Below are 26,512 nucleotides of genomic sequence, written 5' to 3' on the forward strand. Positions count from 1 at the left end.
CAATGGGGGAAAAATCAGGAACATCTGTAATACATTCAACAATAAAGAATAAAAAAAAAGCAAAAAAAAAGCTATCTCTTCTGAAAACTTTTTCTTTGATCACTTGCCTTTCAACTGGTTAACTGAATATGTGATTCAGCTATTCTTTTTTTTTTTTTTTTTTATCATCCTCACCCGAGGACATTTTTCCATTTTTTGTTTAGGTAGAGTGGGAGGGAGAGAGAGAGAAACATCGATGTGAAAGGGACACATCGAGTGGTCGCCACCCGCACAACCAACCAGGGCCGGGGACAAACTGCAACCGAGGTACGTGCCCTTAGCGGGAACTGAACCCGGGTCTCTCCGGACCGCAGGCTGATGCTCTAACCGCTGAGCCAAACCGGCCAGGGCTGATTCAGCTATTCTTACCTTAAACCTTTTTTTATTTATCCTCACCCGAGGACATTTTTCCATTTTTTGTTCTGATAGAGTGGGAGGGAGGGAGGGAGGGAGAGAGAAACATCGACTTGAAAGGGACACATCGAGTGGTTGCCACCCACACGACCCAACCAGGGCCGGGGACAAACTGCAACGAAGGTACATGCCCTTAAGTGGGAACCGAACCCAGGTCTCTCTGGACTGGAGGCCAACGCTCTAACCACTGAGCAAACCGGCCAGGGCCTTACCTTTACCTTTTAAGGTATTTAGATAAAAATGCATAATGCCCAACACCCTTAACTCCACACTATCACCCCTAACCCCACACAACAGACACACTTCAAGAATTAAATCTTGCCCTGACCAGTTTGGCTCAGCGGTTAGAGCGTCGGCCTGTGGTCCAGAGAGACCTGGGTTCGGTTCCTGCTAAGGGCACATACCTCGGTTGCAGTTCAGTTTGTCCCTGGCCTTGGATGGGTCGTGTAGGTGGCAGCCACTTGATGTGTCCCTTTCACGTCGATGTTTCTCTCTCTTTCTTCAATAAAATAAAAAAATTTTTTTTAAATTAAAAAAAAAAATTAAATCTTTACTTATAGAACAAAATTGTTTTGCTCTGATATTGTGAGGCCTGATTTAGCAAGGAACTTCTTGATGAAAAGGGGCAGAACTGCCGAGAATGCCAGCCTACTTTTACATAAACCACTTTCCTCCTCTAAGCATCTGTCAAGTGTGGGATGAGAAAAAGGTGCTGGAATCTGGAGAGGCAGACTAGAATAAAAATATATCTGGGTCCAAATATTTTAAAGTCCAAAAATTTTAAAAAGAGAGACAGACATACAGAAATGCTATTGGAAAAAAATGACAGAAATAAGGTTAAAAACACTTCTGCTCCCGTTTACTGACAAATAACTTCACAAATTATCTATATACATCATCTCTCCAATTCTTTAACTCTCTCCAATCTGACTCCTCCTTTCCCTCATAACCCTCACTCTTTATAAAAAAGACTTATAAAATATATCTGAAATCTTTCCACTGATCTTCATCTCCACCATATAAACCATGATCCAAGACAACTCTGTCTCTTACCTAGACTAGTATAAGCCATCAACTAGAATTAATTTCTACTTCCTCTACAGTCTCCCTCTGATCACCTGTGTACACAAGTAGTCAGTGTAATCTTCAAAAAATGTAAAATGGATCATGGCATTGCATAACAATGCATATTCAAATTAATCCAAACTCTCAGCATTCATGGAGTCAGTATGGCATAATAATTCACATTGCCCACACACTGCCCAAGAAGTGCTTAGAACTTAAGGGAGAAAGCGTAATTAAACAATCATAATAGCAAATTTAAAATTATAAATACATATAGTTAATAATAATGAAAATATTCCACTTCAAACCTCATGAGCTATTTTACATGACAGCTTTAAAAGCTGGTATTAAAAAATAATGGGCCCGGCAGGTGTAGCTCAGTGTTTGAGCATCAACCCATGCACCAAGAGGTTGCCAATTGGATTCCAGTCAGGGCACATGCCCAGGTTGTGGGCCCAGTCCTCAGTAGGGTCATGTAGGAGGCAGCCAATCAATGTTCTCTCTCATTGATGTTTCTATCTCTCTCTCCCTCTCCCTTCCTCTCTCTCTAAAAATCAATAAAGAAAAAAACACTTTTTTTGCCCTGGCCAATTTGGCTTAGCGGTTAGAGCGTCAGCCAGAGGACCAATGAGTCACGGGTTCAATTCCGGTCAAGAGCACGTACCTCGGTTGCAGTTTGTCCCCAGCCCTGGTCGGCTTGTGCAGGAGGCAACCAGTTGATGTGGCTCTATCACATCAATGTTTTTCTCTGTCTCTCTGTTTCTCTCTCTCTCTCCCTCCCTCCCACTCTACTTAATAATAAGTAGGAAAATATCCTCAGGTGAAAAATAAAAAAGAAAAAAAATTTTAAATAATAGTAATGCTAATAATTGGCGAGTTAAGCATCTATGTGAAGGAATCAGAAAAAGAAAAAAGAAAACCCAAATTATACTACTTCCAGTAACACAGTAGGCTAGATTATTCACCTAATTCTCTCACTGAAAACAACAAAAACTGATGAATAAAATTGTATCTCAAAAATATTAAAAACAGCCCTGGCCAGTTTGGCTCAGCGGTTAGAGCGTTGGCCTGCGGTCCGGAGAGACCCGGGTTCGGTTCCCGCTAAGGGCACATACCTTGGTTGCAGTTTGTCCCCAGCCCTGGTTGGGTCGTGTGGGTGGCAACCACTCGATGTGTCGCTTTCACGTCGATGTTTCTCTCTCTCCCTCTCCCTCTCACTCTATCTGAACAAAATATCGAAAAATGTCCTCGGGTGAGGATAAAAAAATATATATATATATTAAAAACACTGAAGAACTGACAAGATAGTAAAGGAATAACCAGACCAAAATCTATGAGAAAGAGAAACTCAGAGATAAATGGCATAATGAAACTCTATTTTCCCTGTAGACATCTGCCTAACTCACGAAAATGAGCTTCAGTTTTAATGATCTCTTGGGAGAGAAGAGAAGTCAAAGTCCAAGACCCAGCCAACATGAAAAATCTAATAGGAGGCCCTTTCTCTATAAAGCTGGGACACCCCCACCCCCACCACCACCACCAAAGTTTCATCCTCTGGAAAAAGTAAACCAGAATTAATCCCAATCTATCCACTTCCACATTTTATCCTCAAAGGACTACAAGGAAATTTGTCTTCCTGTTGCAGATGAGAACAAGGATACTTAGGAGGCTGGAAAGAAATGCAGGCCCCTACACATATTTGCGACCCAAATTCACCCTACATGGGTGGTCCAAAACCTCAAGGGATAAATTCAGTCACTAAACTAGTTCCTTGAGGTGTCTGGGAAGAAAAACAAAAGAAAACAAAACAAAAAAACAAAGGTAAATCCTCTCGAAGCAATGCAGTTAGTTCCTTATTGGGCTTCAAAGAAACCCCACAAATATTTCTTCCAGGGAAAATAAGCAGTGCACAGTCAAAAATCTCACAGGGTAAATAAAAAGAAATCTATACCTAGGACAGCATATAAAAATTTAGAAAACTAAAAAACACAAAGAGCTTCAAAGACTTATAAAACAACTGCCAATCCAAAATTTTATAACTAAAAATATCTATCAAAAATGAGTGAGAGAAAGACGCTTTCATACAAAAACTGCTTACTACCAAAAATCTCATTAAAAAGAATTCTAAAGAAAACAATCTTCAAAAAGAAAGAAAGTAATCCAGATGGAAAAATCTGAAATCCCTGGAGGAATGAAGAGCACATAAAGTTGGAATTGACATCAAATTCAGAGGCTCCCTGTCACCATTTTCAGCTACACTGACTAAAGAGTAGAAAACCCAGGTGATGGCAAGAGAGAAAGAAATACATTTCTAAAGGAAAGAGGAAGAAGCAAGGTCCTAACAGCATTGTACGCCCCTGGTTCCAGCTTTTCTTAAGGCCTACTGAAATCTTGTCCTTGGAAACTGGGAGATAATCCTGTGTCCTTATAGTTTGAAGTCTGCTTTTCACTTTTAAAATGTAGAAAGGAGCCCTGGCCGGTTTGGCTCAGCAGTTAGAGTGTCGGCCGGCGGTCGAGAAACCCGGGTTCAGTTCCCACTGGGGGCACGTGCCCAGTTGCGGTTTGTCCCCGGCCCGGATGGGGTCGTGTGGGTGGCAGCCAGTCAATGTCTCTCTCTCACATCGATGTTTCTCTCTTTCTCTTCCTCCCTCTCTCCCTCTCGCTCTATCTGAAGATGAATGCAAAAATGTCTTTAGGTGAGGATAAAATTTTTTAAAAAAATGTAAAAAGGAGTAAAGCCAGAAATTAATGAAATAGAGAACACAAAACAGGAAATCAAAATCAAGCATTGGTTTTTTTAATAAGGCTAAGAATATATAAAACCTCTAGCAAGACTGATGAAGGAAAAAAGAAGGCACAGAAAATATTGGGAATAAAAAAAGGGGGGTAGCCCTGGCCAGTTTTTCTCAGTGGTTAAAGCATGGGCCTGAAGACCAAAGGGTCAAGGGTTCGATTCCTGGTCAAGGATGTGTACATGGGATACAGGTTAGAACCCCAGCCTCAGTGGTCATGCAGGAGGCAACCAATCAGGGCGTCTCTCTCACATAGATGTCTCTCTCTCTCTCTCTCTTCCTCTCCATCCCTCCCTTTCTCTCTATTTAAAAATCAATGGAAAGTCCAGCCAGTATGGCTCAATGGTTGAGCGTCAACCCATGAACCAAGAGGTCGCCGGTTCAATTCCTGGTCAGGATACATGTCCAGGTTGTGGGCCTGATCCCCAGTGGGGGGCATGCAGGAGGCAGCCAATTGATGGTCTCTCTCATTGATGTTTCTATTTCTCGCTTCCTCTCTCTCTAAAGTCAATAAAGGAAAATAAAATAAAATAAAAATCAATGGAAAAATATCTTTGGGTGAGGATTATTAAAAAAGGGGGGTATTACTTAGCAGAAATTTAAGATAACAAAAGAATGCTTTGAACAGCTTTATGAGAAATACTTTAAAAACTCAGACAAAATGGATGGAATCTTACAAAAACAAAAAAAACTTTCTAAAAACTGACCTAGCTAAAAACAGAAATCATATATAAAACCTTACAGAAAATTGAATGCATACCTCTCAAAAAAATACAAATGCCCTGGCCAGTTTGGCTCAGAGGTTTAGAGTGTAAGGCCATGGACAGAAGGGTCTCGGGTTTAGTTCCCCATCAAGGGCAGGTGCCTAGGTTGCAGGTTCGATCCCTGCCCTGGTCGGGGTCATGTGGGAGGCAACCAATTGATGTGTTTCTCTCACATGGATGTTTTTCTCTCTTTCTCTCTCTCTCTCTCTCCCCCTTCCCTCCCTTCCACTATATCTAAAAAAAAAACAATGGAAAAACGTCCTTGGTTGAGGATTAACAATAACAAAAAATACTAAGCCCACATGCCTCCCCCAAAATACTAAGTCTAGACAGTTGAATAGAAGTTCAACCAAACTTTAAAGAAACAGATCATTCTAGACTTAAATAAGTCCTTTCAGAGGGGTAAAGAAAGATTAGTTCTCAACTCATTCTTTGAGGTTGGCATAATCTGGACACTAAAATTAAGTCATGGCAACATAAGAAATAAAAATTATGGGCCAATTTCACCTGTGAACATAGATGCAAAATTCCTAAATGAAATACTAATAAACTAAATCCAACTGTATAGTATAATAAAAGATTATCATGATTAATCTGGGTTCATTCTAGCAATGCAAGGGTAATTCAACATCAGAAAATCTATGTCATTCACCACATTAACATAATAAGGGAGGATAACGTTATGATCACCTTACAAATGCAGAAAAATCACCCAATAACATTCAATATTTATTCTTCACACACACACACACACACACACACACACACACACACACACACACACCTTAGCCAACTAGCAACAGAAATGTCTTTAGTCTATAAGAGTATCTATCAAAAATATCCAGCAAACATTATTAATGGTGAAACATAAGGAGCACTTTCTTTTAAAAATTAGGTGTAGCATAAGAATGTCCACTATTAACATTTGTATTGAATACTGTACTGAAAGTCCTAACTAGCCTAGTAAGGAAAGAAACAGAAATGGTGTAAGCATTGGAAAGGAATATATGATTTTCATTCTAATACCTTAATAACATATTTTAGGCCCTGGCCGGTTTGGCTCAGCGGTTAGAGCATCAGCCTGCGGTCCAGAGAGGCCCGGATTCGGTCCCCGCTAAGGGCATGTACCTCAGTTGGTTTGTCCCCAGCCCTGGTTGGTCGTGCGGGTGGCAGCCACTCAATGTGTCCTTTTCACGTTGATGTTTCTCTCTCTCTCTCCCTCCCACACTATCTGAACAAAAAATGAAAAAAAATGTCCTCAGGTGAGGATAAAAAAAACAAACAAACAAAAAACATATTTTAGTAAGGTGGCTGAACACAGATGTACATACCAGAAAAGCTTATAGCAGCAGATAGAAAATGGAAAGAAAAAATATACTATTTACAATAGTAACAAGAAATAAGGTATCTAATAATTAAATCTAAGAGAAGACTTGAGAAGTATTTATGGAGAAAAGAACACTTTACTGAAAGATATTTTAAAGTATCCAAATAACTAGAAAGATATACCATGTTTAAGGACAGAAAGGCTCAATATGATAAGAATAAATTAGCCCTGGTCAGGTGGCTCAGTTGGATGGAGTGTCGTCTCATACACCAAAAGGTTGCAGGTTCAGGTTTGATTCCCGTTCCAGAGCATGTATCTGTGTTGCAGATTCGTTTCCGTTCCCGGTCGAGGAAGTGCTTTCAGGAGGCAACAGATCAATGTTTCTCTCTGACATCAATGTTTCACTCTCTCTGTCTGCCCCTTCCTCTCTCTCTAAAATCAGTAAAAACATATCCTTGAGCGTGGATTAAAAAAAAAAAAAAAAAAAAAGAGTAAATTAAATGCATTTGTAGATTAAAAGCTACAGAGATCTTGGGCTCACATACAAGTCCCACTTTTTTTTTTTTTAATTTTTTTTTTTTTGGAGACAGAGAGGAAGGGAGAGAGAGCTAGAAACATCAATTCGAGAGAGATACATCTACCGGCTGCCTCCTGCATGCCTCCCACTGGGGATCAAGCCCACAACCCAGTCATGTGACCTGACCAGGAATCAAACCGGGACCTCTCAGTCCACGGGACAACACTCAATCCACTGAGCCACACTGTCTGGGCGATAAGTCCCACATTTTAATAAAAGCTTTTGAGAACTTGTCTGGAAGTTCTAGCAGGGGAATGGTCCTCTGCTCTATCAGGGAAGGTCATCCTCTTTGACCAAGTGCACAGCTTCTGGAGGGACACACATGAAAGGAGACACTCACCTAGCCAGCTAGATCAGCTAAATCAACCCTGGAGATCAATGGGGTAACAGTTGTTGCAGCCAGACCTCCCTCACATCCTTATAACAGCCTTTGAATTTCTGAGTAACTTGATTCAAATTACTCCCATTCATAGATATTTTTGCAATTGGCATAAACTTATTAGTCACTGGTCACAAATTTTATTTCTGTAGTAATCACAGTAATTGTAGTAATAGTTGATATGGCATTTCAGAATTGACAGCTGCAATGAACAAGAATGAGGGAAGAGCACATGATCAGCATTCAGCTGAGTTCTAGTTGAATGTGTTGTGGTCCCTCCCATTGGCTCAAAGATCAACCAAGTCCACTGGTTCACCACAATGTAAGTTCTGATAACCATTCCTGCAAGTGATAAAATATAGCCAACATAACATGTAAAGTTTTTTGGTTCTTGGCAATTCTCTGTGAACATTGCCAAAACACTATCTCCTTAAAAGCCACCTAAAAATGTAAACACCTAATCTGAATACAAATTGCTTTTACAAGAGGAAAACAGACAAAACATATTCATAATACAATAATCATTCTGGGCTCAAAGGATATTCTAGTGGACCTATGTGTAGTCCTCATACATATAACACCCTTGTACATGTGAGACCTATAAGCAGTTGCCCAGTTTGTTTTACAACAGTTCTGAACTCAATCAACTAACTTTATGATTTTCTTTAGGTTTAACTTACTCAAATTTGTTTTCGGTTTATGTAAGTTTTGTGATATCTTATATTTCTGCTTAAATTTGGCTTTAACCAAATTTCCTAAACAGTATTAGAACTAAGGATCATGTTTCACTGGTTGCTAGACGATAATACTAAGTTAATATTTATTGAATGCTTACTGTGTGCCAGGCACTATTAAAAGTGCTTTCTACATATTAAATTATTTAATCTTCACAACAACCCTATCAGGTGTACAATACTACTATCACTATTTTACAGACAGGAAAACTGAAAAGTTTAGTAACTTTCCCAATGTCACACAAATTAAGTGGAGAAATTTAGGAACTCATACCCAGGTAGTCTGTCTTCAGAGTCCTAGATGCTTAATTACTATGTTATACTTCTTTTCACAATATTTAAACGATATATAAAATTATTATGGATAAAAAAACTCACCATTAAAAAAATTATCAATAGGAGTTAAATAATAGTTAAGCAATATTAGTATCAATACAATTTATCATAGGTTGATATGTTAAAGCTATTTCAAAGATTCACAGCAATGATTAAGAGTTTTGAAGTTGGACAGACCTGTCTCTGAATCTTGGTTGTGCCCTTTACAAGCTGTGTGACTTTGGACAAGTTTCGTGACTTCACCAAGCCTCAGTTTCCTCATCTGTAAAATGAGAATAATAACATCTCACAAAATTGTTGTAACATAATTATTACTACATTACACTGATATGGTAACTCTAAACAAAGTACAAGAACACAAAATAAAAAGAGGAGATTCTCAAATTTCCCCAGAAAACAGAATTGTATTATATGACAAAGATGACCACTGCAAGTCACTGCAACTATAAGATCCACACACTAATGTAGAACCACAGTCTCCTCTAATTCATAACAAATAATTCCCCAAGATAAAAGTCAAATGCCTATAGGAAAATTACCAGGTCTTTGAATATAAAACACTATATAATCATAGAGAAAGAGACAGATAAGACATTGTTGTTTGTTAGCAACTCCCACAAATCCCATTCCACACATATCCTTTATAAGACTAGTAGTATTCAAGGGGCCCCAAACAGGAAAAGCTGTGTTAAGAAGAAGCAATTCCCAGCATTGGTAAAAAGCAATTTTTATAAGAGAAAAACAGAAAGAAATAGTTATGTCATCAAAGCAGGATAGAACTATCATTATTACTGAAGAGTGATTATGTCCATCATACCTGCCATTTTACTAGTCAAAACAAACTGTCACTATTGCTGTCTTTAGAATCTCAATTTTAAATAAATAACCACATTTCTACTAATGTCTGCATTTACCAGTAATATACCTATTCATGATAAAGTTAGGTGTTTCTTTGAAAGGGAAGATTTTAACAACACGCTATAAAAATCTTTATTGAAAAGAAAAAATAGGAATAATATTTTACAAAAAAATCCTATAGGATAATTTTGTTCAATGGCTCATCAATACTGTTATCAGGGTGAGTTTTTATGAATGTCACCAGTTCAATAATTGAGAGAAACATTGATGAGAGAAACATCAATCGTCTTCTGTAGTGCCCCAACAGGGGATCGAATCCACAACCTGGATATGTGCCCTGACCGGGAATCAAACCCATGACCCTTCGGTGCACAGGACAATGCTCTAACCAACTGAGCCACATTGGCCAGGGCATAAATAATTTTTTAAAAGTCACTAGGAAAGATGAAGAGCAGCCCAATTTTCCAGTTGGTACTAATCCTGTGTCAACAGGTTCAGGGACAAGTATTGGAAAGAAAAACATGAAACATTTTCCTTTCTTCTTTAATGGAATCTTATGCCAAAATCTAGGAATGTTTGTTTGGTTTTTCTCAATCTAACTCCTCTACTTTGTAAATAATCAAATATTTCTCCTAGATTCTATCAAAGGGTTTTCCATCAATCTCAAATTCAGAAATATTAAATTTCAAGTTTTCTTCTGTTTTAGTGGGAAATTGGTATAAGCAATATTGGGGCTGTCAACCACTCTTTTAGACCTTTAAACTATATTAATGTTCATTCTAACTAAGTCACATTATCACTCCCCTGAATTTATAATCAAGGGGCATATCTAATAAAGATATCTAATCTTTCTCAGTTGTACGAAGTCACATCACTCAAATCCTAAACAACTGTGTGTGTTTGAATCTAAGTGAAGAACATTATAATCATCACAGGTAACATTTAATCAGGCCTTAGTATGTGCCAGCTATTGTTTTATAGGACTTATGTGTATTATTATTTTTTTAATCCTCACCTGAGGATATTTTTCCACTTAGTTTCAGACAGAGTGGGAGAGTGTGAGGGAGAGAGGAAAGGAGGAAGGGAGGGAGCGGGGGGGGGGGTGGGGAGAAACATGGATGTGAGAGAGACACATCGATCGGCCACCTCTTGCATGACCCGACCAGGGCCAGGTAACAAATCGTAACCTATGTACCAGCCCTTGACCGGAATCGACCCAAGACTCTTTGGTCCACGAGCTGATGTTCTAACCGCTAAGCAAAACCAGCCAACATTGTGTATTACTTTTTTTATACTTCATAACAACCCTATATAATGAATACCATCATGACCTCCATATTTTATAGATGAAAAAATGGAGACATAAAGAGGTTTAATAATTTTCTCAGTTACATAGCTTCTAAGTGGCAGAGTTGGTGTTAAAACCCAGGTAGTTTATGCCATTAACTGTGCATATTAAACTTATTATCAAAAACAATCTTTACATATGAGTTTTAAATTCTATCTTGCTAGATTTAGCCAATGCATCCTATAGTGGGGAAAAAATTGGACTTCAATCCTGTTATCCAACATGTATGCTATTTTTCAAAGCTTTAACTATTTTTCAAATACTTTGATCAGTATTCCATGAAGGATCCAGCCAAACTATTAATAAAAATGTGACCAGGAATAATTAGCAAATCGAATCTAACAATGTATAAAAAGAATTATATACCACAACCAAGTGGGATTTTTCCCAGGCATGCAAGGCTGATTCAACATTCAAAATTATTTTATGAGCCCTGGCCGGTCTGGGTCAGCTGTTGAAGCATTGGCCTGCGGACCAGAGAATCCCAGGTTCGGTTCCCACTAGGGGCATGTACTAAAAAAAAATAATAATAATAATTTTATGTAATCCATCACATTAACAAGTTAAAAAAGAAAAATCACATGATCATATCAATACAGAAAAAAGCATACGACAAAAGCCAACACTCATTCATAATAAAAACTCTCAGCAAACTAAGAATAGAGGGGAATTTCCTCAATTTGATAAAGAATATCTACAAAAACGTACAGCTAACATCATACTTAATGGTGAGAAACTAGAAGCCTTCCCGATAAGATCAAGAACATGCGAAAATGTTTCATCATTCCTTTTTAACATCATAATGGAAGCCCTAGCTAATGGAACATGACGAAAAAAGTAAATAAAAGGTATAAAGATTGGGAAGGTAGAAATAAAACTGTCTTTATTCACAAAGGTGACATGGTCGGTCTACACAGAAATTCCAAAAGAACTGATAAGACAAAACTAAAAAACCTCCTGGAACTAATAAGTAATTATAGCAATGTTGCCGGATATAAGGTTAATATACAAAAGTCAATCATTTTCCTATACACCAGCAAAGAACAAGTGGAACTTGAAATTAAAAAACAATACATTTAGCCCTGGCCGGTTTGGCTCAGCGGTTAGAGCGTCGGCCTGCGGTCCGGAGAGACCCGGGTTCGGTTCCCGCTAAGGGCATGTACCTTGGTTGCAGTTTGTCCCCGGCCCTGGTTGGGTCGTGCGAGTGGCAGCCACTCGATGTGTCGCTTTCACGTCGATGTTTCTCTCTCTCTCTCTCTCTCCCTCCCACTCTATCTAAACAAAATATCGAAAAATGTCCTCGGGTGAGGATAAAAAAAAAAACAACAAAAAAAACACAATACATTTATATTAGCACCTAAAAAGTTAAATTATTTAGGTAAAATTTTGGGCAAATTTAACAAAATATGTACAAGATCTATATTAGAAATTACAAAACTTTGATGAACAAAATCAAAGAAGAACTAAGTAAATGGAGAGATATTTTGTGTTTATGGATAGGAAGACTCAATATTGTTGAGATACCAATTCTTCTCTACTTGCTCTACAGATTCAATACAATTCTACTCAAAATCCCAGTAAGTTATTTTGTGGGTACTAACAAACTCATTCTAAAATTTAAAGACCCACATAAATATAATTAACTGATCTTTAACAAAAGAACAAAAGCAATACAATGGGGAGGGGAGAGAAAAACAAAACCACCTTTTCACAAATGGTACTGGAACAACCCACTTGCCAAAAAACAAAAAAGGAATTTAGACAGGCTTTACACCCTTCACAGAAATTAACTCAAAATGATCATAGGCCTAAAAGTAAAATGAAAAATTATAAAACTGCTAAAAGATAATATAGAAAAAAAATCTAGGTGACTTTGAGTATGATAATAATATTTCAAATATGAGACCAAAGGCATAATCTGTGAACAAAATAACTGATAAGCTGGATTTGATTAAATTTAAAAACTACTGCTCTGCATAAGACTGTCAAATGAATGAGAATATAAGTCACAGAATGGGGAAAAATATTTGCAAAAGATAAACCTAATTTTTTAAAAACTGCTATTCAAAGTACACAAAGAACTCTTAAAACAACTATTTTTTAAGAAGGAGCAAAAGGCTTGGAAGAGCTATCTTAGCAAAGATATACAGATGGCAAATAAGCATATGAGAAGATGTTCAAAGGAAACTGGAAATTAAAAAGACGAGATAACACTACACACCTTTTAGAATGACCAAAATTCAGAACACTGAAAACATCAAATTCTGGCAGAGATGAGGACCAATGGTAACTTTCATTCATTATTAGTGGGAATGTAAAATGGTATAGACATTTTAGAAGACAAAACTAAACATACTCTTATTATACAATACAGCAATCCCCTCCCATTCCTCAAAGGAGTTGAAAACATTTATCCACACAAAAACTACACATGGTTGTTTATAACAGATCAATTCATAATTAACAAAACTTGGAAGTAACCAAGATGTCATTCAGTAGGTGAATGGATAAACTGTGATATATCCACAGAATGGAATATTATTCAGCACTAAAAAGAAATGAGCTATCAAGCCATGAAAAGACATAGTAAACCTTAAATGTATACGACTAAATGAAAGGTCATTCTGAAAAGACTACATAGTATATGATTCCAACTCTATGACGTTCCAGACATACACATCAGGAAGCACAGAGTCCCAAACAAGATGAACCCAAAGAGACCCACACCAAGACACATCAAAATGCAAAAGGTTAAAGGCAAAGAGACAATTTTAAAAGCAGCATGAGAGCTCTGGCCGGTTTGGCTCAGCGGTTGGAGCGTCAACCTGCGGTACAGAGAGACCCGGGTTCGGTTCCCGCTAAGGGCACATACCTCGGTTGCAGTTTGTCCCCGGCCCTGGTTGGTCATGCGGGTGGCAGCCACTCGATGTGTCCCTTCACATCGATGTTTCTCTCTCTCTCTCTACCTCTCTCTCCCTCCCGCTCTATCTAAACAAAAAATGGAAAAATGTCCTCGGGTGAGGATTAAAAATAAATAAATAAATAAATTTTAAAAAGCAGCATGAGAAAAGCAGTTAGTTACCCATAAGGGAGCTCTTAAAGACTGTCAGCTGATTTCTCAAAAGAAACTTTGCAGGCCAGAAGCGAGTGGCAAGAAATATTCAAAGTGATGAAAAGAGAGGTCCTACAACCAAGATTACTCTATCCTGCAAAGTTATCATTTAGAATCAATGGGCATATAAAGAGTTTCCCAGACAAGGAAAAGCTAAAGAAATTTATCACCACCAAGCCAGTATTATATGAAATGTTGAAGGGTCTTGAAGAAAAAGATAAAAAATATGAACAATAAAATGGCAGTAAATATATATCTATCAATAACTGAATCTACAAACAAAATGAACAAGCAGAACAGAAACAGACCCTTAGATACAGAGAATTTTTTGATGGTTGCCAGATAAGAGGTGGGTTAGGGGGATTGGAGAAAAAGGTGAAGGGATTAAAAAGTAAAAATTGGTTGTTAGACTGAAGAACTTCAAAGGGAAGGAGGGGGCAGAAGAGATAAACCAAAGAACTCATATGCATAACCAATGGAAACGACAATAGTGTAGGGCAGGTAGGAGGGGGGCAGGAGCGGGGAAGAGGGGGTCAACAGAGAAAAAAGGGGGATCATCTGTAATGCGTTCAACAGTAAAGATTTAAAAACAAAAAACAAAAAACTAGGTTTAAAAACAAAATAAATGAACAAAGAAGGCAGCTGGGACATGAGAAGCTAAAATACCAGAGCAAAAGGAAATGCAGAGTTAAGCCTAACAATCTCCACTACGTTTCCCTTCTGAGGCAACTAACTGCAGGTCAGAGCTTTTGGCAGTCTCACAGGGCTGCAGAGACAAAAATCAGAGTTCAGGGCTTAGCAAGACAAGCAGGATTTGAGAGGCTAAGATTCCAGAGAAAAGGCAACCACAAAAAAGTGAGCCTAGACATCCTGTATTGCTCTTACCTTCAGGGTATTTACTGAATCCTAACCTGCATTGGGGCAAGAAGCCAAAAGCTAAGCAAAGTACCTATTTTAAAGCAAAAAAGGTAAGCAGAACTTTTGGTAGCCTTGGTGCTAGAAAAAGAAAAATTACAGTTCAGGGCCTACCGAGAAAGAGAGGCCCTGGCAAGCACCCAAGGATTCCATTTGATACCTTTGAAAGACAACACTCTTGGATTAATGGGAAACTGGATTTAAATCAGCCCTGAAGAAGCCTAAAACAAAGACTCAAGTCATCTCAAGCCTGTATTGGATCAAGGTTATCTGCTCCTACTTTTAACTACAACCAGAAGAAAATTAAATACTCTCTAGAGAATATCATCATCATCAAGACCCTCTATAATTTATTATACACAATGTCTGACATTGATTTTTTTTTTAATCACCAAGAATGCTATGAGACAGGACCAAATGACTAAAAGCCATGAAAAAAAGCAGACAACAGAAAAAGACCAAAAGGGGATCCAGATATTGTAATTATCAGACACAGACTTTAAAATAACTGTGATTAATGCCCTGGTCAGTTTGGCTCTGTGGTTAGAGCATCAGCCCACAGACCAATGAGTCCCAGGTTCGATTCCAGCCAAGGGCATGTACCTCGGTTGTGGTTCATCCCCATCCCTGGTCAGGGTTGTGTGGTAGGCAGCCAGTCGACATGTCCCTCGCACATTGATGTTTCTCTCTCTCTCCCTTTCTCTCTACCTGAAGATAAATAGAAAAATATCATCGGGTGAGGGTTAAAAAAAATAAATAACTGTGATTAATATGTTCAGGAAAATAAATGACAAGATGAGAATTTCACCAGGGAACTGGAATCTATAAAAACAAATAAAAAATAATTAAATGAAAATTCTAGAATTAAAAAATGCATAATATGAAATTAACAAACAGATGCTTGTAACAACAGCAGACTGGACACTAAATGAACAGAAATTATCCTGATAAAGCACAAGGGAAAAAAGATGGAAAATACAGAGAGGTACATGAGACATGGGATGCAGAGAAAGATCTAACATACAGATATCTAGAATCCCAGAAGAAAGTGAGTGAAAGAGTGGGGCAGAAGCAGTATCAGAAAAAATATCCCAAACTTGACAGAAGACACCAAGCTACAGACTCAAGAGAATCTGTGGAACTCAAGCATCTTAAAATACATAGAAAACCACTGAGAAGCATTACTGAAAGCTGATAAAAATCAAAGACATTGTTTCTCTAACAAAAACAATGGAGTCGGAAGACAATGGGATGATGAAAGAAAATAAATGCCAACCTGGAATTCTATGTCCAATGAAAATAGCCTTCAAAAATGAAGACAAAATAAAAAATGCTTTTAGACAAAAACTACTAGTAGACTCACACTAAAAAGCAGGAATTATCCATGAAGAAAATAATCTCAGGTGAAAGCATGGTAACATAAGAAAGAATCAAGAATACTAGAGCCCTGGCCAGTTTGGCTCAGCAGTTAGAGCCTCAGCCCGTGGACCAATAAGTCCTGGGTTCAATTTCCATCAAGAACACATACCTTGGTTGCTGTTAGTCCCTGGCCCTGATTGGGGCCATGTGGGAGGCAACCAGTCAATGTGACCCTCTCACATCAATGTTTGTTTCTCTCTCTCCCCCGCCTTCCTCCCTCCCACTCCATCTAAAGATAAACAGAAAAATATCCTTGGGTGAGGATTTAAAAAAAGAATACTAGAAAGAGGAAATACGTGAGACTAAAATAACTTAAACATAATGAAATTACAACAAGGCAAAAAATAAAATAAAAGGGTAATGATGAATGGAATGAAAGAGCTCTAGGGTGCTTATACTCTCCAGAAAATAATAGCAGTAATCTATGTACAATAATGGCCATACTTCCTCTCATTCCTTATGCACACTCCTTTACAATGTGACTTTGCTACTTCTCCTATCAAGAGGTGGAATCTATTTCTCTATCTCTTGAATTTGGGGTTGGCCATGTGACTTGCTTTGGCCAAAGGACACTTAAAAATGTCAGCAGAGACTAGAGAGATTTATCTTTTCTTGAATCTCTTCGAACTTTGAGCCACCAGGTGAATGAATCTGTCTGTTGGAAAGGCCACATGGAAAACAAACTTCCCACCTCTACCCTGGCCAAAAGCATGCCAACCAACAAACATACGAGTGAAGTTATTCTATATCATCTAGCCACAGCCAAATCACTATCAGACCACAGAGATCAATATAGCCCAAGCCAAACTGCCAATCCACATACTCATGAGCTATTGGGTGACTTATTTCAAGCCACTAAGCTTTTTATGAAGGAAAAACTAGCTAATACAGAACTAATAATGTAAGTAGATCAGTGGTTCTCAAATAAGATTGACGTTGCCTCCCAGGGGTCATATGGCAATGTCTGGAGACATTTTTGGTTGTCAAACTAGGTGAATGCTACTGGCATCTAGTGAGTAGAAAGGCAAGGGATACTGCGAAATATCCTACAAGGCCTCCACAACAGAAAATTATCCAGCCCAAAATGTACACAGTGCCAAGGTTGGGAAACTCTGAAGCAAAGCATGATAGAATAAGGCAGCCTTTAGAACAATCCTAACCAACAGAACTTTCTGCAATGATGAAAATGTTCAATATCTGTAGCCACTAGTACATCTGGCTAGTAAGCACTTGAAATGTGGTTTGACAGAGAAACTACAGTTGTTAGTTTATTCGGTTTTAATTAATTTAAATAGCCACATATGGCTAGTGGCTTCTGTATTGAATAGCACAGCTCTAAAATTTAGATGCTAATGATACTGAGAATAGTGAAACTTAAGTTGGATAACAGTGTTAACGATGAGTTTTGATAAAGTTAAAGCTCACAGTCATTTGCTACAAATAAATATTCCAAAAGTTCTTTGTTTCAAAATCTATACATTTTATTTTATTTTTTCACATCTTTATTGTTGGATGTAAAATGTATTACAGATGTTCCACATTTTTCCCCCATTGACCCCCTCCTCACTCCCGCCCCCCTCCCACCTTTTCCCAAACTATTGTTCGTGTCCATTGGTTATGCATATAAGTTCTTTGGTTTATCTCTTCCCACCCCCCCAACCCCTTTCCCTTTGAGGTTTGTCAGTCTAGCAATGAATTTGTGCTTCTTAATCCCTTCACCTTTTTCACCCGTCCCCCCAACCCCTTCCCAACTGGCAACCAACAAAATGTTCTCTGTTATCTATGAGAATGTTTCTGTTCTTCCTGTTCATTTTGTTTGCAGATTCCATTGTTGATAGATATGTATTCATTGCCATTTTTTTGTTCATACATTTTATCTTTTTCTTCAAAAAGACCCTTCATCATTTCATATAATAACGGTTTGGTGGTGATGAACTCCTTTAACTTTTTCTTGTCTGGGAAAGTCTTTATATGTCCATCGATTCTAAATGACAGCTTTGCAGGATAGAGTAATTTTGGTTGTAGGTTCTTGGTTTTCATCACTCTGAATATTTCTTGCCACTCCCTTCTGGCCTGCAAAGTTTCTTTTGAGAAATCAGCTGACAGCCTAATGGAAACTCCCTTGTAGGTAACTAGCTGCCTTTCTCTTGCTGCTTTTAAGATTCTCTCTTTGTCTTGAACCTTTTGCATTTTGATGTTGATGTGTCTTGGTGTGGGCCTCTTGGGTTCATCTTGTTTGGGACTCTGTGCTTCCTGGACTTGTATGTCTGTTTCCTTCACCAAGTTAGGAAAGTTTTCTGCCATTATTGTTTCAAACAGGTTTTCGATTTCTTGTTCTCTCTCTTCTCCTTCCGGCACCCCCAAGATGTGAATGTTGGCACGCTTGAGGTTGTCCCAGAGGCTCCTTACACTCTCCTCATTTTTTTGGATTCTTTTTTCTTTTTGCTGTTCTGATTGGGTGTTTTTTGCTTCCTTATATTCCAAATCGATGGTTTGCTCCTTGGATTTACGTACTCTATTATTGAAGCTGTGTAAATTATTCTTTATTTCAGTTAAAGCCTCCTTCGTTTCTAACTGTGCATCGATCATTTCTGACTGGTCCTTTTTTATGCTCTTGAGGCCCTCACTGAGTTCATTGAGCATCCTTATAAGCAGTATTTTGAACTCAGCATCTGTTAGGTTGTTTATCTCCATTTCGCTTAGTTCTTTTCTTGGGGTTTTGTTCTGTTCTTTCATTTGGGACCTGTTTCTTTGTCTCCTCATTTTGGCTGCCTCCCTGTGTTTGTTTCTGTGTATTACTTAATGAGAGGTATGGGGCTCGCTGACACCCGATGCTGCTCATTTGAAAGAATTTAGGAAAAACCTGAAGCAGGATCCAAGACAGGCCAATCCTATGGTTAAGCAAGTGGCAACAGCTTGGGTTGGCTTGAAAGTTGTGTGGGGCAGGGCGGGGCCTCAGGGAGTCAGCAGGGTGGGGCCACCAATGTGAGCCAGGTTGCTGGAGTCCCAGATATGGCTTCTGTCTGCTGCTCCCGGGAAGGGCTCACCAAAGGAACAAAGGCCTCTTACAGCACGTTTGTCCCCGAGGAAGCCCCCTCTCCAGCCCTCACTCCAGTGCCAAACTGCTCAGTTCTTCCCTGTATTTCTCTGGTGCCCCTTGAGCTGCCTTCCCTCCAAGCTTAGAGGGAGAGAGTCCAATAAGTCCATGTGCGGGCCCTTTAAGAGGAGCTTCCTGGGGCTCCAGCCACCTCAGCTTCTCTGAGCCTCAGTTTCCGCTGGTTTTTCCAGCCAGAAGTTATGGGGACTTCTCTTCCTGGCACTGGAACCCTAAGCGGGGCACCTGGTGTGTGACGGGGACCCCTCAGTCCTCAGGAAGGACCTTCCCAGCCGCGGGAGCCTCCTGATTTTTATCCGCCACACGTGGGTGTGGGACCAGCCCATCGCACCCCCGCCGCCACCCCTCGCACCGCCACCCCTCCTACCAGTCTCAGTGTAGCTGCTTTTTTTTTTTAATTCCGTAGTTGTAGGACTTCCATTCAGCTTGATTTCAGGCAGTTTTGGATGATGGTTGTTCTGTAGTTTAGTTGTAACTTTGATGTGGTTGTGGGAGGACGCGATACCGCGTTTACCTACCCGCCATCTTGACCCCAAAATCTATACATTTTAAACTGTACTATTCTGATAAAATAATAAACTAAAAAAAAAGTTTTTTAAATGTTTTTATTGATTTTTAGAAAGAGAGGGAGAGATAGAAACATCAATGTGAGAAAGATACATCCATCAGCTGCCTCCTGCACGCCCCCTACTGGGGATTGAGCCCCAAACCGGGACATGTGCCCTGAATGGGAATTGAACTGGGACCACTCAGTCCATGGGATATGACTCAATCCACTGAGCCACACTGGCCAGGCTAAAAAGAAAACTTAATAAATTTACCATATCCTGCAAAAAAAATTATTCATGAAATGCTGGCTAACAACCTTAACTATAGGGCTTTTCTAGATTATTAACATGAAAGCCCTAGGAATTTCTTTTTATTATTTTTTTTTAAGTTTAAAGTGATTTAAGAACTGCTGCATGTTAGAAGCCTTCGAATTGCACCAAATGAATAGTTTTTAATCAAATCATTTCAGACATTTAAATATTCCTTTAATGTATTACTCCCCTGCAGCGGTTCACCTCCTTTCTGATCCTCTTCTCTACCCCTACTCTATTCACCACAAAAGAAAGAAGTTAATCCAATGCTGGTACAATTCCGCAGACTTTTTAAAAACTTGTCAGCATTAAGTAGGTCAGGTTTCTGCTCTAGTGGGTATTTTTGGCAATGGGTTTTCTTACTAGAATACAGTGGCTACTCTGCCTGGTAAGTACCACAAAATGAAAAAGCTTGTGAATAACTTTCCCAAGAGAAGAACAGGCTGCCTGATGTCTAGAAGAAAATCCCTGAACTAAACACTACCAGGAAATTATAACAGAAAACAAAAGGAAACAGAAATAATGAAGATTCCAATTAAAAATTTATTCTATATAATGAAGTCTAGAGATTTTAAAGGTCCTCGGTATCTAGCAACCCACAAAGATTTTGTTAGGACTCTGATGTATGCTCAACCCAATTCTAATCACTGAAATTATAAATTTTTAAAAAAGTAACAAAGGACAGAAAATCTACCAGATGTTTTGTTAAGAATTCTAATAGAAGAAACCTTACCGGAAAACCTCTCCCTTGTAAGCTATGACTTCCCTGTGAGAAAATAGTTTTTAAGTCAGAAATAACTTAAAACTTTTAATGATTGTATTATAGCAGAAAGCAAATTTGGTAGAAGTTTATTAAGATAAATGACATACATAATTATGTTACTGTTATTTCTTTAAAAAATCGGTATTGTCTCTATTATAGGTCTGACAACTTAGTTTTACATGTTTAATCATTTGGAAATCACATATTAAAGAAACCTGACAGGTACATATTTAGCTAGTTAATTTATTTTATATCAGATCAAAAGTTCCTGCAGGGGCAAGATTCATATCCTCTATTAAAGACAGTGGTTCAAATTTAAAAAAGGTTGAAACAACACATTTACTAGATTTGTTTTCCAGAAAAATTACAAGAATTTTGACAAAGCCTAGAAGAATAAAATGTAAATCTTACAAACTAATTGATGTAACTACAGAACACAACCTCACTAGAAATAAATTACATAAAAAAATGTGTTGTGGCCTGGCCGGTTTGGCTCAGCAGTTAGAGTGTCGGCCTGTGGACAGAGGAGTCTCGGGTTCGATTCCAGTCAAGGACACGTACCTTGGTTGCGGTTTAATCTCCAGCCCTGGTCAGGGTCCTGCGGGAGGCAACCAGTCATTGTGTCTCTCTCACATAGCTATTTCTCTCTCCCTCCCTCTCTCTCTCTCTCTCTCTCTCTCTCTCTCTCCCCCCTCCCCACCCTCCCTCCCTCTCACTCTATCTGAAGATAAATAGAAAAATGTATCCTCGAGTGAGGAGTAAAAAAAATATATATTGTGACCAATATTCACATTGCTATAAAATAAGTTGACATTCACTTTATCACAATGCACTCACTGTTAAGAAGCAAAAGATTTAGAAATATAGAAAATTTCAGATATAATACAAATTCCAGAAAAAAAGACAGAAACTCACATTCATCTTATTTAAAATGGAAAAAAATGAACTGTTAGACTTTTTATTTTCATAAAGAAAATGAGTTTCTCTCAGCCAAGAAGCTAGCCATTCTCTTCTCCATTGCCAGATATTAAAAGTAGATAAAAAATTTAAGAAATTTTATATCTGAATGTCAAAATATGCAATGGCTATTTAGAAAAAAGTCCCATCATCATGACCAATTAACAGATTCTCTTTTTTTATTTTTAAGATAGAGTGTGAGGAAGGGAGGGAGGAAGGGAGAGAAGGGGAGGATAGAGAGAGATAGAAACATCAATATGAGAGAGACACATTGACTGGTTGCCTCCTGCACAACCCTGACTGGGGCTGGAGACTGAACCCACAACCAAGATACATTCCCTTGCCTGGAAATTGAACCCACAACTCTTTGGTCCTCGGACCAACGCTCTAACTGCTGAACCAAACTGGCCAGGGCAACAAGTTGTCTTTTATTACGTTCTGTTTTTTAAGATACTTACTCCTTGACAAAATGTCATAAAATTAGCAGAATATAGTAAGCAACTGAGATAGAGATTGTTTTCAACCAACAAAACCACCAAGAGATATGAGAGGGTTTTTTTGTTTGTTTCATTTATACGTAAATCAGTTGAAGATAACAAGGTAGCTCATTTGCTACATGGCCCATCTAACTTCCATCCATTTCTTCAATTCTAACTCAATTTGCAGAATTTAGTTGTCTAAAAAGCCCTCTGGATGACTAGAATACCGTTGTGAACCCTGGAATCATTTGGGGGCTAGTGAGCAAATAATGGTCCATTAATAAAACTCAAATCTAGTGGGGTAGGCTATGTGTGTGTAGGTGCTCCAAATCAGCTCTACCCTTGAGTCCTTAAGAGAACTCTTTCTACCTTAAGGATGAAAAAAGTTTGCTTAGAGACAAAACTCCACTGAACTAACAATAACTATTTCTATTCTCTCATATTTCCATTTCTGCTTGTATCTTCCTATATCCCAGTATTATCTGTAAAGAAACAGTTCTTCTAGTTCTATACTATCATTTCTTTTTTTTATATTTTCATTTCTATAAGTTTCTCTTTTATTATCAGTATTCTCCTAGCCATCTCAGAATCCATTCTTCTGTTCATTTAAAATTCAACCCTAATCTCTGCCACTAACTTGTTTGGGATGAGGAGTATAATTCAAAGTCATGTTTAAAAAAATAAAAAGACTATGGTATCATGTCAAAAGCTAACAGATGGCTTGATAATACATATATACTCTTTCTTCTACTGTTCTTTTGCTCTGTATACCATATTTCCACTAGGGCTGTAATGCAGTGATAAAACACTGCACTTGAAGTCAGAAGTACTGTAATAAAAACCTGACTGCCACTTTCAAACTATATGGCTTATTTAAATTAAGTCACAGAATGTCTCTGGTCTCTGTTGGTTTTTTGTTGTTGTTGTTTTTATTAATCCTCACCCGAGGATATTTTTTCCATTGATTTCTAGAAGAGTGGAAGAGAGGGGGGTGTGTGTGTGGAGAGAGAGAGATTGATTGATTGAAGTGAGAGAGACACATCGATTGGTTGCCTCCCTCATGCACCCTAACCAGGGCCAGGATCGAACCTGCAACCTAGCTATGAGCCGTTAACCAAGAATCGAACCCGAGACCCTTCAGTGTGTGGGCTGATACTCTAACCACTGACCCACACCAGCCAGGGCCTGGCCTCTGTTTTATACAGATCTTCTCTTTTTACTCAATAAGGTGAGCAAAAACATAAAGCTAATACCATTTTTATGTCATGGGTAAGTAAATATATACATAATGAAAACAATGTTAAAATTGTATGATTAGTTACTGTTTATGATGGTACGATAGCCCTGGCCCTTGGCTCATGGTTAGGGCGTCGGCCCACAGACGAAAGAGTCATGGGTTTGCTTCCAGTCGAGGGCAGGTACCTTGGTTGTGGTTCAGTCCCTGACCCTGGTCGGGTCATGAGGGAGGCAACCAGTCAACGTCTCTCTCTCACATCAATGTTTCTCTCTCTCTCCCCCCCCCCCACTCTGAAAATGAAATGGAAAAATATCCTTGGGTGAGGATTAAAACAAAACAAAACAACAAGATGGTACCATAATGTATATACTCCTGATTTCCATCGGTATTCTTCCTCCTCCAATATACTACCTTAAACTATATTATCAGGAACACGCTGGTTATGCGTATCACCTTACTTTATAGGCTTAAATGCCAAAAGGCCACCAGAAATTAACCTATGTTTTACCTACTTATCAACAAAAATGAAAAACCAATGTATCAAAAACCCCTATAATATAACCCATGTTATATATAACAGGTAAAGCGCATTAAAAAAAAAGGCAAAAGACAATAAAAGATGACAAAGGAAGAAATATAAATCCATAATAAAAATATTTGGTCCAGCAATTCTTTTTTTTTTTATCCTCATCCGAGGATATTTTTCCATTTTTTGTACAGATAGAGTGGGAGGGATAGAGAGAGAGAAACATCGACGTGAAGGGACACATCGAGTGGCTGCCACCCGCACGACCAACCAGGGCCGGGGACAAACTGCAACCGAAGTATGTGCCCTTAGCGGGAACCGAACCCGGGTCTCTCTGGACCGCAGGCCGACGCTCTAACCACTGAGCCAAATTGGCCAGGGCTGGCCCAGCAATTCTATTTCTAGGAACTATACTAAAGGTATAATACAAGTATACAAGATGAATATAAAAATGTTCATTGTAGCACCTTTTTTTTTTTTTTTTTTTTTAATCTTCATCCGAGGACATTTTTCCATTTTTTGTACAGACAGAGTGGGAGGGAGAGAGAGGAAGAGAGAAAGAGGGAAACATCGATGTGAAAGGGCCACATCGAGCAGCCGCCACCCGCACAATCAACCAGGGCCAGGGACAAACTGCAACCGAGGTACATGCCCTTTGCGGGAACCGAACCTGGGTCTCTCCGGACCGCAGGTGGACGCTCTAACCGCTGAGCCAAACCGGCCAGGGCTGTAGCACCTTTTATACAACCAAAAAAATATAGCCCTGGCCGGTTTGGCTCAGCAGTTAGAGTGTCAGCCTGCAGTCCAGGGAGACCTGGGTTCAGTTCCCACTGGGGGCACGTGCTTCACTTGCGATTTGTCCCCAGCTCTGGTTGGCTCGTGCGGGTGGCGACCACTTGATGTGTCCCTTTCCATCAATGTTTCTCTCTCTCCCTCCCTCCCACTCTATCTGAACAAAATATGAAGAAATGTCTTCGGGTGAGGATAAAAAAATATATATATAAACTTAAATATTTAAAATTGGGGACTGGTTGAATAAATTATGGTATATATAAACCGCAGCATACAAAATGTAGCTTTGAAACTTATTGAGTGCTAAAACAAGCCTCTCCTCTGAGAACACATTAGAATATTGGGATAAAGGGCAAATGTAGTTTGAAAAAAAATTCTAAAGTTATCATTGCTTTGATTTGCTTTTAGAGACAGTAATTAATTAATTTTGAAATTTCACTAAACATGAAAGCAGAATGAGATTTTTGTGTTTACCAAAGGAATTTTTTAAATGTTATCTACTTAAACATCAAAGGTCACATCCTTCTTTGAAGCCTTCCCCAAACCTCCAAAGCAAAGTCAGATGCTCCCCGGACTGTTTCCTAAACCATTCTTTATTTTGTTTTGTTATTCCTCACGAGGATATCTTTTTCCATTGATTTTTAGAAAGAATGGGAAAGCAGGAGGGAGGGAGGGAGGGGAAAAGAGGTAAGGAGGAAGGGAGGGGGGGGGCAGAGACAGTGAGAAACACTGATGTAGCCCTGGCCGGTTTGGCTCAGCGGTTAGAGCATCGGCCTGCGGTCCCGAGAGACCCGGGTTCGGTTCCGCTAAGGGCATGTACCTCGGTTGCAGTTTGTCCCCGGCCCTGGTTGGTCGTGCGGGTGGCAGCCACTCGATGTGTCCCTTTCACATCGATGTTTCTCTCTCTCTTCCTCTCTCTCCCTCCCACTCTACCTGAACAAAAAATAGAAAAATGTCCTCAGGTGAGGATGAAAAAAAAAGAAACACTGATGTAAAGAGACTAATGGATTGGTTGCCTCCTGCACTCCCTCAGACCGACTGGGGAAGGCCCTGGACTGGAAATTAAACCCAAGACCCTTCAGTGCACAGGCTGATGCTCTAACCATTGAACCACACTGGCCAGGGCCCAAACCATTCTTTTGATAACTTTGTCATAGAAGTCATTGTCCTGCACTGTCTTTTCTTTTTTCTTCTTTATTGGTTTTAGAGAGAGAGGATGGGAGAGGGAGAGAAAAACTGCAATTCGAAGCAAGAAAGACACACTGATCGGTTGCCTCCCACACAACCTCGACTGGGTCAGAGATAGATCCTGCAACCCAGGTACATACCCTTGACTGGAAATTGAACCCAAGACCCTTTGGTCCTCGGGCTGACACTGTAACCACTGAGCCAAACCAGCCAGGGCAAGCATTTTGTACTCTTGATACTTTCAACAGGTTCCAGCACACAGTAGGCCCTCTATAAAATGCTTGTTAAATGTCTATATTTGAACTCTACTTTTCTGCTTATAAGATACACTCATTGTCTTAGGCAACTTTTTTTTTTTTTTAATCCTCACCCGAGGACATTTTCCCATTTTTTTGTTCAGGTACAGTGGGAGGGAGAGAGAGGAACAGAGAGAGAGAGAGAGAGAAACATCGATGTGAAAGGAACACATCGAGTGGCTTCCACCTGCACGACCGACCAGGGCCGGGGACAAACTGC

At 39.1% G+C, this 26,512-nt stretch overlaps 1 protein-coding gene across 4 annotated transcripts in view; it reads right to left on the reverse strand.

Moving 5' to 3' along the window:
* Positions 1-26,512, reverse strand: part of NUMB (NUMB endocytic adaptor protein) — a 162,309-nt gene that overhangs the window by 84,564 nt on the left and 51,233 nt on the right. For 2 of the 4 annotated variants that reach the window (XM_036261517.1, XM_036261533.1), the window contains exon 3: positions 8,605-8,689. The exons of the other annotated variants lie outside the window; for them this stretch is intronic. The gene's annotated coding sequence lies outside the window, so the exon portion shown is untranslated. The remainder of the gene's footprint in view (positions 1-8,604; positions 8,690-26,512) is intronic. 4 annotated transcript variants of the gene reach the window in all.

The sequence above is a fragment of the Molossus molossus genome, unplaced genomic scaffold (genome assembly GCF_014108415.1).
Source record: "Molossus molossus isolate mMolMol1 unplaced genomic scaffold, mMolMol1.p scaffold_m16_p_1, whole genome shotgun sequence".
Taxonomy (NCBI): Eukaryota; Metazoa; Chordata; class Mammalia; order Chiroptera; family Molossidae; genus Molossus; species Molossus molossus.